The following is an 18,709-nucleotide window of genomic DNA, read 5'->3' on the forward strand; positions in this document are numbered from 1 at the left end:
GTAGTGATGCTCTGGCATGAATATCACAATTGCCAATCATGGACATAGCTGTGCAGCAGCATGCTTCTGAAGGTCGTGCTGCAAGGCTTTATTCAAAGTGTCAGCTTTACTATTACAAGTGATCTTAAAAACCTGCAAGGCAGTTTTTCTTGCCAGATTTATGAAGTATTTTAAACTATTTGCTGCAGAAAATACGTCTGAATTTAAACCAGAGTCTTTGATTTCTGACTTTTCTACCTTTGGCCTTATTTGCGGATTTGTTTGGGAAAAAAAGCCAAAAAAAAAAGGCAGGTGATCTGGTTTGTTTGTTCACTTGGTGGTGACTTGTTGCAGAGAAGGTGGAACAACCAAAAGGTTTTTCAGGGAAGCCATCTGCACACAGTGCTTCCATGGGTTTACCTTTCAGATCTCACCTGCTTTTGGTTGCCACCCGGCTGAGGGTGGATGATGTTTTCCTCTGGTGCTTGTAAGGATGTTGCATGCTCAGATGGGTTATGATGATGATTCTACACATGTTCCTTTTGAAAAATTCGGAAGCATTTTCAGCACTGATTTCCCTCAAGAGTGATTCCACCCCACACAGATTGGCAGCACCATGCCACAGTGCCAGGATTTATGAGGTGACCTTGGAGACACAAGCACTCCCAAATGGAAAACACTTGGTGCTACACTTTATTTTGGGTTACTGAGCAGTCTCCACTATTGTTTAAATCAGAATGGGATTACACAAATAATACATAACGTTTATACAACATTTCATAACATGAGGGGATTCTTTAACACACAGCTCAAGCACAGTCTGCCTCCTCCAGACTGTTTTGTTGTTGGGTTCTACCTTAACCCTTCACTAGGATTCAGGAAAGACAGCACTGGCCCCTCCTGCCCTCTCTAGAAGCTAATGTTTTGGGCCATCCTCCATCACAAGGGAGCTGAGCATTCCTAAAGTCACTGTGGGCAGTGGTACTTAGTTCCTGTTCAGGATGGGGCTCATTGAAGATGCTCAGTTGGCTCTGGGCACCAGAGAAATGCCAGTGTGCTGCTTTGCTGCTTCTTGCAATGCTGCCCAAACCTGCTGGCCCCACACAGCCCAGCACCACACAGGGTTGTGCTCTGGATCACAGCATTCTGCTGGGACAGCTACTCTCCCAGACTGCTTAGGGCACATCCCAACAGCCTTTCAGAGCTGGCAGTCATGCTGAGAAAGAGGTGCTGATGGCAGTGAGACATCTGAGCGAAGGCATGTCGAGCTCAAACCTGTAAGTAGCAATAAACGCAAATCCAACCTGCACTAATGTTAATTGTCATTCAGTTTATATCGATGTGCAGTTTATTAAACCATAAAGCAAGGCAGCAAGCACAGAGAGCAACTCAAGAGATAATTAAACATAATAAGGGTTTCACTTAATCCCTCAAAACCCAGGGGAGGCACAGTTAAGACTGAATACCCTCTTTGCACTGCATTTTTAGCACAGCCATTTAAGAGCAACTCCTGGTACAAGGTTCCAGGACAGGGAAAGGTAGGTTCCACCTTCTCTTCTGAATACACTTTTATTCCCCTTTTCTTCATGCCTTTCGATTGCTCTGCTTATGAAGCCTGAACTGACTTTCAAAGCAGTTTGTGGCTCATAATGTTCATTGCAGTGGCAGGTAGAGATCCTCATGGGTGATCCACAGGAAGCCCCGGGTGCAGGAGAGATGCTGGGTGTTGGGGTGCGAGGAGGGCTGAAAGCAGCAGGGATGCGGTTGGCACTCTGTGCATTCTCCTCTCTGGCTTCTCTCATCTCCCCACACTCATTTCTTCGACAAGAAGGGTCAAAAAGGGGATGAAAGGAGAGGGTGGACTAGTACAAAGGGCTGAGTGACAGACTGATGGAACAGGGGAATGAATGAAGGGGACAGCTTTTGAAAACAGTTAACGGCAAATCTGAGATTACTGCCGGAGGCCATCGAAGAGACAAAAAACAATGCCCCCATGTGTAACTTGGGACTCCTGGGACTGGTCGACGATGGGGAAAAAGCACGGGCCGTGAAACCACCGAGCCGGACGGGTTCGGTGTCCACCGGGAGGAGCCACGCCTGGGCTAACACAGAAGGGAATCAGGAACCGGGCAGGGGAGTTCCCTCCCAGCTCAGAGCTGAGCCGCTGTACAGACCCCACAGAATAGCAACTGCTGTACTGAGGGCTGCGCTGCGCTCCCTCCGCGCTGCGGGACAGCAGAAGGGTTAAAGGCGTCCCCGGTTCCGCGGCTCCTCCGCCCGCCCCCCGCGCACGGCGCAGGTTTGGGAGGAGGGGTTTGCGCAGCGCTCGCCCGGCTCCCGGCCGCTGCCGCTCAATGCTGCGGCCGCGGGCAGCTGCGGAACCGCGCACCTCGGGGCTGCCGCGCACGGCGGGTAAGCAGTGCCCGCGAATCCCCGCGTCCCCCCGCCGTGCCCAGGTAAGCGCGGATTTGCACTGGGAGAAGGGAGGCGGATTTGAATAGGAAAAAACCAAAAACCAATAAAATAGGAATAAACCGGGAGAGCGGCGGCGGGGAAGGAGAGCGGAGCTGGGCTGCGCGGGGCGGCGCGCAGCGGGCGCTGTGGAGCGCGGCTCGGCTGCGAGGTGCGGAGAGGGGGGTGCCGCCGAGCGGGCGGCTCCCCAGAAAGGGAGATGCGGGGTGGAGGGGGCGCGGAGCCCGGGGCGCGGCTCCCGGTGTTGCTGGGGCTCCCCGCGGAGCGCGGCGCGGCCCCGTGGCTCCGCAGCGAGGTGCCGGGCCAAGCTGCCCCTCGTCCTGCGCGGAGCGGAGCGGCGGAACGGGTCCGGGTGAGGCAGCGGTAACCGTGGGCAGGGGGTCGGCGCTGCGCCCCGGGCACGGGGAGAGAGACCGCGGAGGAGAGCGCGGGAATGGGGCTGTGTGTGGTGTGTGTGTGCGTGTCTCTGGCAGAGGGATGTTCCCTCGCAGGCTGGCAGAAATGCATGCGTAACTTTTTGCTTGATCCAGCCGGCGTTGCTCGCTCGAGTTTTAGCTTCTTTTGCTTTCCTCAGGCTAGTGTTGCTTCCGTGTCGTGAGCAACATAATGCAGCATGTTGTTTTATTTATCCCAGACAAGAGTGACTCGCTCTCTAAACTACAAATTAACCGGTGCAGCTTGCATAATAAGTGGAAGTAGTTTGTATCTTACATACCAATTATCCATCACGTCTTAGACTAAGCAAAAGCGGGGGTTTTCTTGCAAGGAGGGTTCGATAAAACAGTCTGATGTCTTGCACCAGCGTATTCATTTTCCCTTGCTGGATTAATGTGGGCAAAGGATTAGGAGCCAGCATGTTGATTAGCACCCTGAGGTTCAGGGAAGAACGGGAACGTTTGGCTATAGATAGAAGTCAGTTTTTGTGTTTGTGCTTGCACATCCTCCCGTTTACGTGGCTCAGTTCAGGACCTGCATTCTAGCCGATAAATGATTGACTGGTGTAATCCTCCTAGATGAATGGTCACGCTACTCCTAAGATTGTTTCTGACACAGAGTCTCTACCGCACTCCCTCTCAGCACAGCCGCTGTGGGGATGCCACGGCCCGTGGCAGGTACCAGCAGCACCGCAGTTTACGGAGCCCCTTCACCTGTTTCCCTTGCTTCCTCCCAGGTGCTCCCAGCTCCTTACGCTGCTGTCGTGGGGCACGATGGCCAGTGCCCGGTGTGGGAAGCAGGGTGATGGGGCCCTGCGCCTAGGACTCTCCAGAAGCCTTTTCTGCTGCTTTCCTGGCCAGAACACTGTTTTTTCTCCTTTTCTGGACCTGGGAGCTTGCATTTTTACCCTGCGTTTCTAAGTCCCTGAAAACTGCTTAAATGGCTCTTGTATAATCCTTCAAAGTCACCTCCCCTCTTTAATACCGAAAGGACTTAGTTTACACGGCTAATCCCTCTATTACTTGCTGTACAGCCTCCTTTAGAGGTGTGCACACTGATAATTTTCCCAAAGCAGCCTACTTTAGACAATGGCTTCTGCTGGTGTGCAGCAACCTCTCCCTCTTCTGCTGAACTCTGGGCAGAGCGGACTATACCTGACAAGATTTTACTTGGCTTCAGGAGGTATTTAATCCAGTCCCATCCCATCCGGTGAGCCAGCCCTTTGCAGCAAGACACACCAGACCCTTTTACTTGTATGTACCTGTGTCTATCTACTCAGAGGCTTGGGGGGGGTCTCCTGCCCCATCTGCCCATGCTTTAGCTTGCCTGAAGGCAGCACTTGGATGATGAGGACTGAGCTAGAACCGGGTACACCCGCAGGTATTTGGAGTTGAATGATTCCGGCAAAAGTCTGGCGACTTGGAAATTTTCTCATCATTATCTCTGCAGTGGAGTTGAGTTCTCTTGTAGCCCATGAAGTGTTCCTGGAATTCTAAGCTTGTGCTATTCTATAGGATGTCAAAATACATGTTTTGAATCTGATGACAGCAGAAAAAAAGGTTACCTTTGCCAGAAGGCTTACTTCTCCTATAGCAGGTAAACAGTAAACATGATTGTCTGATACTGTCTTCAAACTCTAACCTAACATGCCTTAACGGTGGTGTCTAGAGCAATTTAGAACCTCACCTGAAGTCACTGTGGATGTCTGCTGGGGGCAAGTGTGCCCTCAGTGTGCTTTGGGGGGGTGAAAGGGCATTACTGGCAGCAGGGGCCCTTTCTCTGGGCCACAAGGATGCCTTTGGTGTGTCACAAGCCTTCTTGGATGTGTGGTCTCCGAGACCACAGCCATTCTTCCCTGGCATAGACTTCACTGTATTTCCAGTATTATCACCGCATCACTTGTTTCCTGGGTGCTGAGTTTTCACCATCAGCTGAGGAGTGTTTATTCCAGAGGGAAACAACAGCATGGCAAGACAGCAAGCAGCTGATGAGAGAGCCCACCTTGGTTCCCAAACTTGCACCTCCTCATGCATGAAAGTGTTTCTTGTTAATATTCAGGTCTTTATATGTACTGTGTTTAATGTTTCTTTCATTTAAAATATGTTCCTGTGTTACCCCATCAGGCACTGCTAAGAAAACGGGTGTAAAGCATCTGTACAACTTCTACCCCAGGTGAAAAACTTGAGAATGATTTTGTAGACATCGTTGGTGACTTATTTCTCTTGATTTAGAGAGTTGGCTTTCATCTAAAAGTTCTGTGTAGCTAACTTGATTAAAAAACAGCCCACAATAGAGGTAAAGACAAGGCAGGCTGAAGGAAGGATATTAACCACAAGATAGCTCAGTCATTGCCGTTTAGTGTTCTCTCATGGCCTTTCTGAATTGCGTCTGGTGAAGGATGAGGGAGGTACAGCTGCCTATGGTTGGTATCCATCAGGGACACTGTAAGGGGCTGCGTCAGACTGAGCAGGCAGCTCCTGGGCTGCAGGTGGTGCCAGGGAAGATGCTGTTGCTTAAAAAAATAAATACTCTGCTGAGTTTGAAAGTTCATAAATCATCACAGGTCTATTTTTAGCCATGTTAGATTAGATCAAGTCTGGGTTTTTTTCCCACACCTCCCATCTGTGGCCTAAAATGACCCGATAATGTCCCTGTAAAAGCTGTTTACATGCTCCTTTTGCTGGTGCCTTGTTTAGCTCCATTGTTATTCAGAAGATGGGGCTCCATTAGGAGACGGTTTCGGTGCAACAGTTGGGAATTTTCCTTCACATGCAGAAACTGGAAGCCCGCTGCTTGGTGGGTGAGTGATGTGCAGCCCCTGACACGAAGGTAATCACAAACACAGAAAAGTAACATGAATCACACCAAATCCACAAATGTCAGCTCTGAAGCTTTAATCTAGGCTTGCTGGCAGGATTTAAACTTGCACGTATCTTTACTGTTATCTGCTACAGTGGTTACTCAAATATAAATATGAATATCGTGACAGTAGTGATTAATTCTTTTTATCATTAGCAAAGCAAATATATAATGATGACATCCAACTGATTTACTGATTCATGTGAGTACACAACTATTCCCTGTTTCCTAGCATCATCCACCAAAATTGATGATATTAAAACAAAAACTCCTGTGTCAAATCTGCTTGCCACCTTGGCATAAATGAGGTTCGCATGAACTGAAGCAACAGTGTTTTCTACACTAAGCAGAGGGTTCCAGTACTGTATGTGCTGTACTTGGGAAATAACTTCATTCTTTGCTTTTCCCTAGATACAAGCAGTCACTTTTTATCTTAATCTGCAGGATAAAAATCTCTTTCAGCAGGACACCAAGAAGAAGAAAGATATGTTGATTGGTTTGTGGGTGGTGGTTGTTTCTTTGTTTTTCCAGTGATTTAACCCAGCAATTAAAGTTGAATCCTCAGGACCGACAGGATCGAAGTGTTTTGAAAACAGTTAATCTAGCGACTTTAAATATGCATGCAGGACAAGGGGTAATGGGTTAAAACATAAACAGGGTAAGTTTAGATTGGATATAAGGAGGAAGTTCTTTCCTGCAAGGGTGGTGAGGTACTGGAATGGGTTGCCCAGGGAGGTTGTGAATGCTCCATCCCTGGCAGTGTTCAAGGCCAGGCTGGATGAAGCCTTGGGTGAGATGGTTTAGTGTGAGGTGTCCGTGCTCATGGCAGGGGGGTTGGAACTAGATGATCTTAAGGTCCTTTCCAACCCTAAGTATTCTGTGATTCAAATTTAGGAAGCTAGAGCATAAGGAGTAAGTTTTGACTCTGCAATGTAAATTGGGAGTTTTGCTCAGGTATGCAATTACAGCATACAAGTATCAGCAGGTAAGGTAAGTGATGACACTTACTGCATTATTATTCCACTTAAAAAAATTGTTTTAGGGACCCAAGAAAGTGATCTACAACCATTATATTTTTGAAATTACCTTTACAGGGATTTTTTTACCCCCCCCCCCTTAAATTTTGTTAAACAGCTCTAGGTTTCAAAAATGAGTTTCTACTACATTTGTTTCTTCTATTAATTCTTCTGTATCTTCCAGCTGGGCAGCTGTTGATGCTCTATTATTTGAAAGTTTGCTGGAGCTGTCTCAGATATGGCCTGATCTCTTTAGTGAATTAAAGTTTTGATATATGCAGTACCAAGCTCTCCTAAGATGCGTTATACTGAAGATTAAAAGCATCACAATGGTACTTCACCACCTCTTCTCTTTGTTTTTCGAGAGGTTTTGAACCTGAACTTAAGTGAGACTCAGTGGACACAATCATTATTAACCATCTCACATGGGCTTTCCCACTTTCCCCATTCTTGTTTGCAGAGCAAGGTGTGGTTAAATGATCACCTGTTCAGCTTGGCTTTTTCCAGGCTTTATTTAACCCAGGAGCACAATGTGACAGCACTCCCTGCTGTGATAGTTTGTCTCCCTTAGCAGCCCTTGTTCAAAAGTAGCACGGTCCAGAGGACTCCTCCTTCAGTGTCCCTGTACCTCCCACAGTCCTTCTACAGAGTAGTTTAATTTCTGACCTGGTCACCACTTGTTTCTCCTGGGATTTCTTGAGTTAACATCCTTCTCATGTGACTGGGGTGGGAGGGAGAGCAGGGGAAACTGCAATGGCCAAGGGGATGTGGCCAGGGCTGAAGGACCTGAGAGTCCCAACAGCTACTTGTTCGTGTGACAAGTTAGACCTGAGCTCCTAACTCTGGATTGATTTATTCTTCTGTAAGTTCTATCAGTATAAGATCTAGGCAGCCGCAGACAAAATATGTGTTTATAATTTATTTATATAAATGTTTAGCCACTGAAGAGATGTGGCATTTAAATGCAATCTACATAAGGTTTAGCAGGTCATTTTTGTCAATTAGAAGACTAAGAAAGGGAATAAACACTGTACTTGGTATTTGTAATGGAAAACCTGTATTACAAATGGTAATTTAATCTGAATACTACTGAATTGCAATAACCTCCCAGTGTTTTTTTAACAGAGCTGTGAGTGCATGGTTTATTAAACTCGTTTTATGCAGATAACAGCTTTATTTGGGAAGACTTACAAACAAGTCATACTCAAACAATTAAACACATTTCCATCTCTATGCTTCCAGTAATAGGAGTGTGAAAACCCAGCTAGCCATCTGTGACAGTCCCCAAGATTGCTGAGGATATTCAGCATACACTCTTTCCTTGCTCCCTGCCTCGATGTTAATGGTTCTGATCTTCCATTTTTACATCTTTCTATCTATAGCTATAAATCCTTGAGCAGACAATTTTCTCCAGTTTGATCCATAGCCATGGTTTGGGTGATCTCCCCCTTCTGGGCCCTCTTAATGAGTGTTCTGTGCTCAGTAGGAAAAATGAATTCTGCTCAAAACCGTCCACCAGATTTAGTTCCACCTTCCTCCATGCCTGTCTTGTGACTGAGCCATGGTCTGTTCTTCTGTGCCTTTAGGAAGTCACAGACCACTTGCTACCTGTGGACTAACAACTGACCTAGGGGTTGGAGAAAGCCCACAAGCTGGCCAGGTTGCTGTCAGGCAGATTTCCCTTCCTGGGACTGATAGAGTATCTGAGCCAGATTCTTGTTAACTTAGCTGTAGATTTGTACCAGGTTTAAGTCAATCTTTTATGGAACAGGTTGTGTATTAGCAAAGAACTTGCACTGGTGAATCAATGGCAAAACAAACATCCTTGCTGACTGCTACAGTGCTGAGCTTCTTTCAGGGGACCTTGGACTATCATGGCCACCTTGGTTTCTGACACCACCAGATGTGAACTGATTACTGGGCTGATGTGCTTTAATCTTCTCCACTCTGATGCTCAGTGGGACTTCAATGTTTTACATAGCATATGTGTGAGGACCCTGTAGTTGGTGGGCTAGCAGTGGTGCGTAGACTCATTTCGTATGTTGCTTCCATGATACCATTTGATAACACTGGTTTGTGTTAATGGTGTGACCCATGAGAGGTGTTTGAAAGGCATGCTCAACTCTGAGCAGAGGAGGGTTCTTCACTTCCTGCACAGAGCACTGAACAGCTTTCATCATGTAAAATGTTTTGTATCACCACTACCCTGTGCTTGTGAAATGGAGGCAAAAGCTGTGTCCTCGCATCGTGAATGAATGGGTGAATATTCTTGGTCTTTGTCTCCCAGTCTTTTGGAAAGAGAAAAAAAAAAAAAAAAGCCTCTGAACAGCACTCAACTCCTAGCTTTTTCAAAAGAGCTACTTTAACATAAGAGCAGAACATTTGCCTAAGAGGGTTTCAGTCCAAGAATGACTTTTCATATTTAATTGATCTGTATTTTTCAATTAGGGAGATGTATAATGCCCTCTGTTGTGCGTGTATGGCTGGAAGTAGAAATGAATGAAATATGAAGTACAGCAGAAGAGTAATTTCAAACAGAATCGGCTCCTAGCAATGTACAAAACAGGATTTCAATCCAGGCCTTGATACACGGGAGTAAATATAAATTGTGTAAATACATCAGACCATTACCTATGACATGCTAATTATTTTGAATTACAGTATTTGTTCTTACTCCAGCCAGAATTCAGTGATCTTTTTGTTCCAAATCATATTCATAAACATTTCCAACTCCCGAATTAATGTTCAAACATGTTTCAGTGCACTGCGCTCCTCTGGAAACTGCTTGTGTGGGCTCTGGAGCCCCTCATGATTTCCCTAATACAGGTGTGTAGTTGAGCGTCGGGAGTACGCAGCAGCGTGACAATGCGTAGAGACGAGTGACACAATCCCACAGGGTGGCAGCACTCAACCCGCATCATCCGCACCGCTCCGGCTGCTGCTAGAGCAACTTCAGCTCCTGGCTTGTGCTCAGGCAGCCAGTGGGGCATCGCACAGCGTATTCAGTCCGGCCCAGAGCAGAACATAGCCGGGGAGCATCTTCGGCCAGCCCTGGAATTACGGGAGTGCACCCTTCCACATGGGCTGGGGAGAGAGCCAGCACTGGCTTGCAGGGTTTTAGATGTGTATTGAATTTTATATCTATAACCCTAATCACGATTTCTATGGTGTAATTGTCTCAGGATTCCTAATTCTGAGGAGCCAGTACACAAATGCATCATTTTTCTCCTTGACGCATTTCTTTTACTGGGGCTGTGATTCTCTGTTGACCCACAAAGCTGTTCTGCTTCTCAGTTTACCCCTCAGTTTCCCCCACTGCTGCTACACTCAGTGTTATACATCTTTACTGAAACACCCTGATGCAGCAGGTGCTCTTATGTTTTGGCTGACAGGTAAGGATTTTTGTGGCTTGCTCAGCGTTACCCTCTCTTTGCTCCCCAGGTTCTTTGGTTCCAGCACAAGATTATCAAGAAAACAAGAGATTCCTCTGTTGGATCCAGCACAGTCAGACTTACTGATAGAAAGCACCAATTATTCATGAAGAATGATTTTAGACTTTGCAGAAATCAGTGTCCACTGGCAATGAGCGCAGTTTGTGTGTGGAAGTTGACCTGAAAGGTGCATGACACACAGGATAGTTTGTCTGTGTGCACTTCTACTTCAAGCTTTGTGTGAAGGCTTTCTGGGGATGTGCATATATCTGTTAAGGATAGCTGGGTGTTAGTCCAGAAATCCACATGGCAGGAGAGATCTGCTGGCTGCTTTGCCAGCTCCATTTTCAGGCATCAAGGAGGCGTCTGTTGTTGGGTGGGGAAAGCTCTGTGGGCAGGAAGGTTGGGCAGGCTAGATGGAAGGCACTGAGCATCCTTCCCTCTCTGATTTCTGCTGCCCTTATTTTCACGTTGTTTGCCAACACTTCCTACAAGGAATATTAAATGAACATATCACACATTGTTTTACTGGGGAGGCAGAGGTGGGAAAAGCATATAGAGAGCAATGCTGAGCATAAGGCTGGATCTTTCCTAGGGAGCACTAGTTATGCACTGGCTTAAATCAAAGAATTACTGGGGTGAATTCAGTGTTTGATGAGTCTCTGATAATTGCAGATGTAGAGGAAAAAAGCACAAGTCAAATACATCTGAGAATGAAGAGCAGAGAACATGGATTGACTCAATATTTTCTCTAGTCAAGTGGAAAAAAGGAAACCTAGTATGAGAAAGCTGGAAAGGTCAAACTAATTTGTACTTGTGTGATAATGGGTAATCCCTCTATTGTTTATGAAGCTTGCAAAATCTTTCCAGAGTTAACCACTGTGATATATTTGATGGTGATTTTGAGAAATTAAAAATGAAGTAGCAGTTGTTCCACCCTCTTCATGCCTTAATCTGTTTTGGTTTAGGATTCCTTTGAAAAGTCATCTATTCTTTACAAATTAGTTGAGATGAGATTTAGTCAGTTCTTGTGACTGCAAGTGTTCTGTGGCTGGAGGAAGGAGATCATTTTAAACAAAAAATGATTAATTGTGAGGTTGATAAGACTGAAAACCTGCCTGTCTCTTGCTGCTTAAGCATTCTGACTGTGCTCCCCTGTTTGTCTATTGCAGGAGTCTTTTCTGTTTATTTGCTAAGGTAAGTGGAAACTTTATAAGTGTGTACAGCTGCTGCTATTAAAATAGGAATAACTGGTGAGCTGCTAATGCCCCAAACTGCCTTCTGCTGCCTCAGTTATTCAGGCAGATTTGCAGCTTCTCTTAGTAGTCACTGGAAGTTGTGTGAATTTTCCTGGGATTCTTGTTTCTTTCCTGGGAGCAACAATGCTACCAAACTGCATAATTTTCCATGAAACAATGGGGGAGTATATGGGGAGTCCCTCCTGCCTTGTGTACAGCAAAAAGTGTAGGCTCCAGAGGAATTCATTTGCTAGGCTTATCGCTGAGACATTTAATATCTAGAATGATTTAGTATATCAAATTCTGGAGTTTTGGGCTGAATGTAGCTGCATTCGTCATTGTTGCAGAACCTTGACAGTGAACAAAAGGTGCTGCAGGGAACCATAACTCACACAGCAAATTAATGGGCTCCCAGCTTTGCTTGCTCAGCTCAAATGGGAGCTGGGCACGGTGTGGTCTCACCGGCTGACGGCTTTCTGCAGCCAGTGTGCGGGTTAGGAGCTGCCATGTCTTTCATCCTTGGAGCGGATATTAAAGCATTGCCCTCCTGCCAACTGGCTGTGACTGGCATTTTTCACTCCTGAAGGTACTTCAGTATGGATGACTTGAAGTGGGGGAAAACCAATCCAGCTTGTTAGCTGTTAGGGGAGGATGGTGCTGTTGTTTTAACAGAAAAAACTTTTTTAGTAGGCATCTATTGGAGAAAATTGATTTGATTGAGAAGGCTTCATATACTCTTTATCATGTCATACTGCAGAAAACATGAACCTGTGAGCAGTGTGTCCAGTAACAATTACAGGCCACATACCACTACCAATAATTTTTCCTCCTGGAAAGGTATGTGCATTCCGAGGAGATATTTGATCACTGTCAAATGACAAGTTCTTGCAGTCTGGTCTGGGCTGACAGAGAGCTTTGTCCATAGACTGCTCTAAATCCCATGCAGGCTGTCTTAAACCAGAAATCTCTCCAGCATCCTCAGCAATACTTACGTTTTAGACTGCTGGCCATAGGAGGACTACAGCCCCTTGTGTTCCTGGCCCTGATTTTTTTACTCTTTTTATCTGGTTCTGCTACACTTACAGGTAGATTAACCCTGCTCCTGAAATGGTTTCCATCCTCTTTTAGTTCTCAAGTTACTGGGTGTGCTGAAAGGCAGGGAGGGCATAGCTCAGAAATACGGGATGAGGAGAGATGATGCTCTGACCTGATAGTTTTGTTGGCGGTGTGTTTTTTAGGCAGGGTGGGTTCAGCCTGTTTGCAGCCATCAGCAGCTCCTGAAACTTGAATGTGAACTGGAGTTGTTGAGCACTTCATCGCAGAGAGCTGACTGTACATTTGGTAATTGGCTTGATCACCCTCAAGGGCGTAGAAGTTAAACATGCAGCAATGCCTGAGATAGCAAATAGACAAGAGGGATAGAGAGGGTAATGGATGGAGGTGCAAAGTGGTTTGAAACTGCAGCTGTGTTGCACCAAAAGGGCTTCAGAAAATGTGCAGAGTCAGGTAGCTGCTAAATACTGCCATTGCATGGCTTAGGCTATATCAGGCAGTTTTGTGAGCTCTGAACTTGCACTTCTGAAGCTCAGGAAGACTCTGTATTGTTTTGGCAGATTGGTCAGCTGTCCAGAACACCTTTTCAGAGCACTAAGCAAGTTCAGTGCACCTACATTTATTCCTTGAAGTGTGTGTGGGAAACACCAGAAACCATGTAACCGGCTCTCACCCCAGGTTTATATATGAGCTGGAGATGCCCTTCTTCGGAAAACAAAACATCATGACTTAATACAGTCTTTTAAAAAGCAAAGTGCGTGATGTATGCTTGAACCTAAGTCACTACAATTGTTGTGTCCTGGTATGTTCTGCGTATGTTGGGGTTATGCCATTACAGAGCTTTGCTAACAACATGGGTCAAGTGGGTTTGGTCGCTGCTCCTCTGTTACCTTTGTTTTGGGGTGGGTTGGTTTCTGGGTGAGTGGTGTAGGGTCTGGATTGATTTTGGTTTGGTTTCAATCTTGATTATTTCCTTTGAAGAGCAAGTGTCAAGGTCAGACAGTGTAAGTATAAAGTCCAGCTGTACCGCATGATTGTACTGTCTCATCTGCTTCTCTACTTCAGTCTTCTGGAGCACCGAAGTTAGAAACTTGACAGCATGTGGCAAAAGATGCCAGTAATAGCTCAGTAATACCTTCTTCTGTTCTGTTCAATCTTGTATAAGTGGGAGCTTGCAGAGGAGCAGCCTCAGGTGGTATGAATAAAGTCCTTACAGTAGATTAAGTGATACATCACAGCTCTTGTGCAAACATTATATGAAGGAGCCCACTGCAATAGCTAGAATAAATGGACAGAAGTGCAATGTTTGTATTACTGTTTATATAATTACTTTAGATTTGCTTTGCTGCATACACTTGCTTGCAGAGCCGTGCCTCTGAGCCTCTGCCTCCTCCTGACTCATCTGTGCTGAGCAGGAGTGAAGGAGATGGAAGGTCCTTAAAGAAACAGGGACAGCTACAGGCTTTGTCGCCTCTTTGCTTTGGCAGAGGAAAGGCATGGGAGTTACAGATGTGGTGGGAAAAGGGTGAAGAGTAGGGGGCATGTCAAGAAAACTGGAAAAGGCTGGGAAAATATCCTTCCCTTTGATTCTTCTTTTTTCCTCTATTCAGACTTTTCTGTCATTTAGTGGTTTGGTGGCTCCATTCATATGGTGGCTTATGCGATGTCACTTATGCAGATATCAGGAAGAATGATGTCCCATAGAAAACTGAGGTATGAATTATTCTGCTCTGCCAGCACAATCTAAGGAAGACTTGACAAAAATCCTGTCTCTGGTGGGTCTGCTGCGAAAAGGCTCTCTTGATTCAGCAGAGGAGGGATTGACAGTGGTTATTGGACCATCCTGTTCCTCTGTCCCCAGGGACCTCTCTCCTGGCTGCCAAGGGATAAGTTCACCCCTTCTGCCAGAAGAAGACCTCTAGCACAGCTGTCTCTGTTTTGGTCCAGGAGGAAGATCCTGCAAATCCTATTTTAAAAGCATTTGACCTGGCATTGGACTGGTCACCAAATCAAAGCCAGCCCTGGGACCAAATCCTCAGCTGTTATGCTGCTGTCTTTTCCCTTTATTTTAATATGTCAGGAAATTGTGAGATTTGTGGTGTAAGGGTACTGTTTTGTGGACCAGCAAATGCTTCCAGTCATTCCCAGTGTATTCAGGGACAGCAGGGCTACTTCTGATAGCCCTCTCGCTATCAGCATGCATGGCATCTCAGAACCATTTTATTATTATGATTATTATTATATTTTAGAACCATTACCTAAAATATGGAATCAGTGCCCTTAGAAAAGTGAATTTTTCTTTCCTGGATAGCTAATTTTATTTCACTCAAGAAAATTTGATTTGTATTTCTGAAACATTGCCACTAAACAGCTTTCTAAGCAGAGTTGCAGTGCAAGACCAAATTAGATTTGTGTAGGGAGAAGGGAAATATTGTTGTCACAAGTGACCAAAGGGGTTGAAATGAAAATAATCTTATATATGAAACTTAAATTGAGTTCGGAGATTATGGAGATAACATAGTTCTATACATGGGAAATCCCATCTGTCAAAAATACTCTTCAGGGTCACATTTTAAAATGGCATTTGTAGTTGTGGATCATCTGGCATCCAGCTCTGGCAGACCTGGGATGTCAGGCTCATGCATTACTGTGGCACAGACATTGCAAAGTAGTTTGGGCTGTAGGAGTCTGCTCAATAATATATCTATATATAAAATATATAAAAATATATATATATAAAGAAAAAGGTGGTGGAATGCTCTTCAAGGATTTATAAACTCCTTCACACATTGCGCCAGTCTGAAACAGCCCGTACTCTCTGTCTCAACGCGTTTTGAGTAAGACTCTGAAATTTGGATCAGACTATAGCTAAGTCCAGTGTCTGCAGGAGAAAATACCTTGTGAAGTTCTGCAGTTTGAAGGAGAAGCAGTTTGACTCAACCTTGAGAACTTATTTGACCTTAATTACTGTAGTCTCTGAATGGACTTAAAATTTCACGTCTTTAATTAGCCTGGTGGAATTCACTGCTATTTTATTGGAGATGAAAAACCAAGATGCACATGCTATGATGGTGAGAGATACAGACATATTTAGGCCCTTCAGTTTCTAGAAAGCTTTACCCAAATTCTTTGAATTTTAAGGTACTGAGCTGTTACAAATAATAAGTTTATGGCAGATGAGAAACTTCAACACTGACTTCTTATCCCCCATAGACTGCATCATAACTCTGTCTTATGCTTAAAGCAGATTTAATTATTTTTGCACCTGTGTTTTTGCTTTGGATCAGTCCTTCCCAGCTGCATGGGATTCAGGGTCTCTGAATACTTTCTTTAAAACTACCAGTACCTGGGACTTACAATATATTTTTGAAAATGTAATCAAGTATGATTTAGCTGTCTAAACCACTGGATAGACTGAAGCGTTCACATAGAAATACTTCAAAATATCTGTACTAATGTAATGTCATCTGTTAGTATTGTGCAAAATGTAAAATATCATGCAATGTTGAGATCCAGCTGCAGTGAATCCTCTATAACTATACTGACAGTATCTAAATTTAGTAACTAATTAAATTCCATGCCACAGAAGAGTGCATTCTTCCACTGCAGTCTGCTTTGTGTAAGGATGAAGATTGTGTATTATCTATACTTCTATTTTTACATAATGTAGTACATTTTTGCATATATATTAGCTATATACCTGTATCTTCTGAATTTCTATATCTGCGTTTCAGCATCTTTGCTGAAAATGAGCCAGGGACCCTGGGTGATGCAGGCTGAATGTGAGCAGGGGCTGAGGCTCAGCCGCCCTCAAGTCTGGCTTATGGCCATGAAGCTGGGAGAGACTGTCTGCCTTCCCTCAGCGCTCATTATCCCACATCTGCACACTGCTGTCCAGCTGTGACCCATTGGTATGATAGTTGCTGATGGAGGTCTGAGCCCAGGGGGCCACCAGGGTGGCAATGACCATGCCCTGCACAACTGGCTCTGAATTTGTCCTGACTGCTCAGAGCATCCTTCACCCACAACCAGAACAACTCTTTTCACTGAAAAAGTCAATTCACACGTTTTCTTTTCCATCCACTTCACAGACCGAGCCTCTGGCTGTGGAAGACTCCAGCTTGAAGACTGATGAAATTAAGTGTGTACCCAAGCCTCTGCAGAATCAGGGCCAAACGCTTTAAATAATTGATGGACTGCTTTATTTCTTTAGCCTTTCCAAAGTAAACTGGGTTTCAGATAAACATGAGCTGACTTAGATGTTTAGTTGGGGGTGGGGTGGGGAGGGGGGCTTTGAATTGCACTGATTTCCCACAGGATTAACTTGGGACCAGGAAAAAAAAAACTTCTTCAGCCTCTTCCTTATTTCCTTCTTTCTAACCAAACAGGGTTTTTTGCACCCCTCCCCCCCTTTCTTTTTCCTGTTCAGGTTTTTTGAATTCTTTTATAGGAAAAAAAAAGTCTCTTAAATTGAACATATAATCTGAAAGGGGGAGGGGAGAAAGTTTGCCTTTAGTATTTATGAACTAAAGTTAGCTGACTGTCCCAAAGGTATTTTGATTTTGAAAAGTGTATGTGTAATTTTGGTAAATATATATAAATTAATATTACAACTAAAATAGAGGCATTTCCTCTACTACCTCCCAGTGTAGTGAGAGAGATGTGAGAGACATCTGAAAAGTGAATGAGAGACAGTGAAAACAAACTGGAAGTTACTGACACAAGTATTGTGTAGGTTTAGAAGAAAAGGCGAGTGGAGGCCAAGAGAGTAAATAATGAAAGAGAAGTAGATAATGAGCATCCATGTTTTGATTGCTAAATAGTACTGTGGTCTTGTAGACTAGTTTATGGGAAGGATGTCATTTGTACAGCAGGATATGGAATAAAGTAGAATTAGTTTGTTTAAAAGCAAGCAGGAAATGTCTGTCCGTTTTGGATGGCTCCTCATATTCCACTTTTGCAAATGGCTAAGTATATTAGCAGAAAACAGAAGTGTAGCAGAAATAGTAGTTACACTGGGCTTCAGGGGGAGGAAGCTGCAGCAGAAAAATGGATGTGTATTAGTCCAGAGAAGCATTGCTTTTTGGAAACTTCACTTCGAGCAATTTCTTTCTCCAGTGGAAAATGGGAATGTAATAAGAACTCCTGGGAATTACGTTATAACTGTTTATTTTTACTAATGATAACAGCATACCAAATTATGAAAACTTCTGAAAGCTACATTGGACAAATTAATAGCAGAAAATAAGCTTTGATCCAAAATGCTGGGGTTTTTTTTCTGTCTTTTTTTATAATCGCTTTACTCTTTGGGTCGTATTATGTGTCATATTATGTGTCTCCTTATACTTTTTTCTGAATCTGAACATGTTTAGGTATTGTAAAACAGCCTTTGAGGTGACTTTGTGGCTTTGGGAAGGGAGTAAAGTGATGATGTGTTGGTAGGATGAGTGGCCTGGACTGTTGATTTGGGAGATCGTTTCCAGCCCTCAGCTGTGGCGGCACGGTGGCACAGACGCACATTATCATTGGTCACAGTTAAGTTTCAGAAATTCTTAAATACCTTCCACATGGTAGCAACACTGCTAACACAAATATGAAAGCACTGAGAAGTTTTTTTAAGACCAATATTCATAGCTGAAAATTAATTCCTGCTGTTGTCAACCCATTCATTATCTTCTTCATGAAGAAAAAGGAGATTCAGCCTTCTGCTGTGAAGGTTCCCCCATCCGTTCATGTCCTCAGCCACTGTCACTCATTTCCTTCATTTCTGAACCTTATCATTTTGTATTCCAGATATTGGATTTGATCCATCCATCAACTGTCAGTAACATGTCAGAGACTCTGGGCACTTCCAAATATGTTTTCTGTGCAGGTCCTGCCAAAAGAGAGGATATTGTGCAGAGAGGGCTGGAGAAATAACAGACTTGATCCGTTTTTGCTCTACTTCATATTAGCCTTTTTCACTGCTTTCCCTCACAAGAGAACCTGAGAATTTGTAATTGGTAATTTCTGATTTCTGAGGAACCTGTGGGTTTATTTCTATGGGTAGACAAACGCTCCCATTTCAAACTGTTTTGACAAAACATGTAAGGGAAAACTCTGCCCTCCACTGCACAAATAAAAAGGAGGGTGAAACTTTTCCTGTTGTATTTCTTCAGCTGAACTTGATAATAATACTTAGAAATATGTTTCCATGGTGAACATAGAAAAATCAAATTGGAAAACT

At 44.3% G+C, this 18,709-nt stretch overlaps 1 protein-coding gene across 2 annotated transcripts in view; it reads left to right on the forward strand.

The window, feature by feature from the left end:
- The first annotated feature begins 2,263 nt into the window (after positions 1-2,263).
- LOC133217001 (contactin-4) overlaps positions 2,264-18,709 on the forward strand; it is a 341,090-nt gene continuing 324,644 nt past the window's right edge. For both annotated transcript variants that reach the window (XM_061362129.1, XM_061362133.1), the window contains exon 1: positions 2,264-2,435. The gene's annotated coding sequence lies outside the window, so the exon portion shown is untranslated. The remainder of the gene's footprint in view (positions 2,436-18,709) is intronic.

Source organism: Neopsephotus bourkii, unplaced genomic scaffold (assembly GCF_033783945.1).
Source record: "Neopsephotus bourkii isolate Nb327-2 ecotype Australia unplaced genomic scaffold, CSIRO-AGI_Nbou_v1 NB_1080, whole genome shotgun sequence".
In the NCBI taxonomy this organism is placed as follows: Eukaryota; Metazoa; Chordata; class Aves; order Psittaciformes; family Psittacidae; genus Neopsephotus; species Neopsephotus bourkii.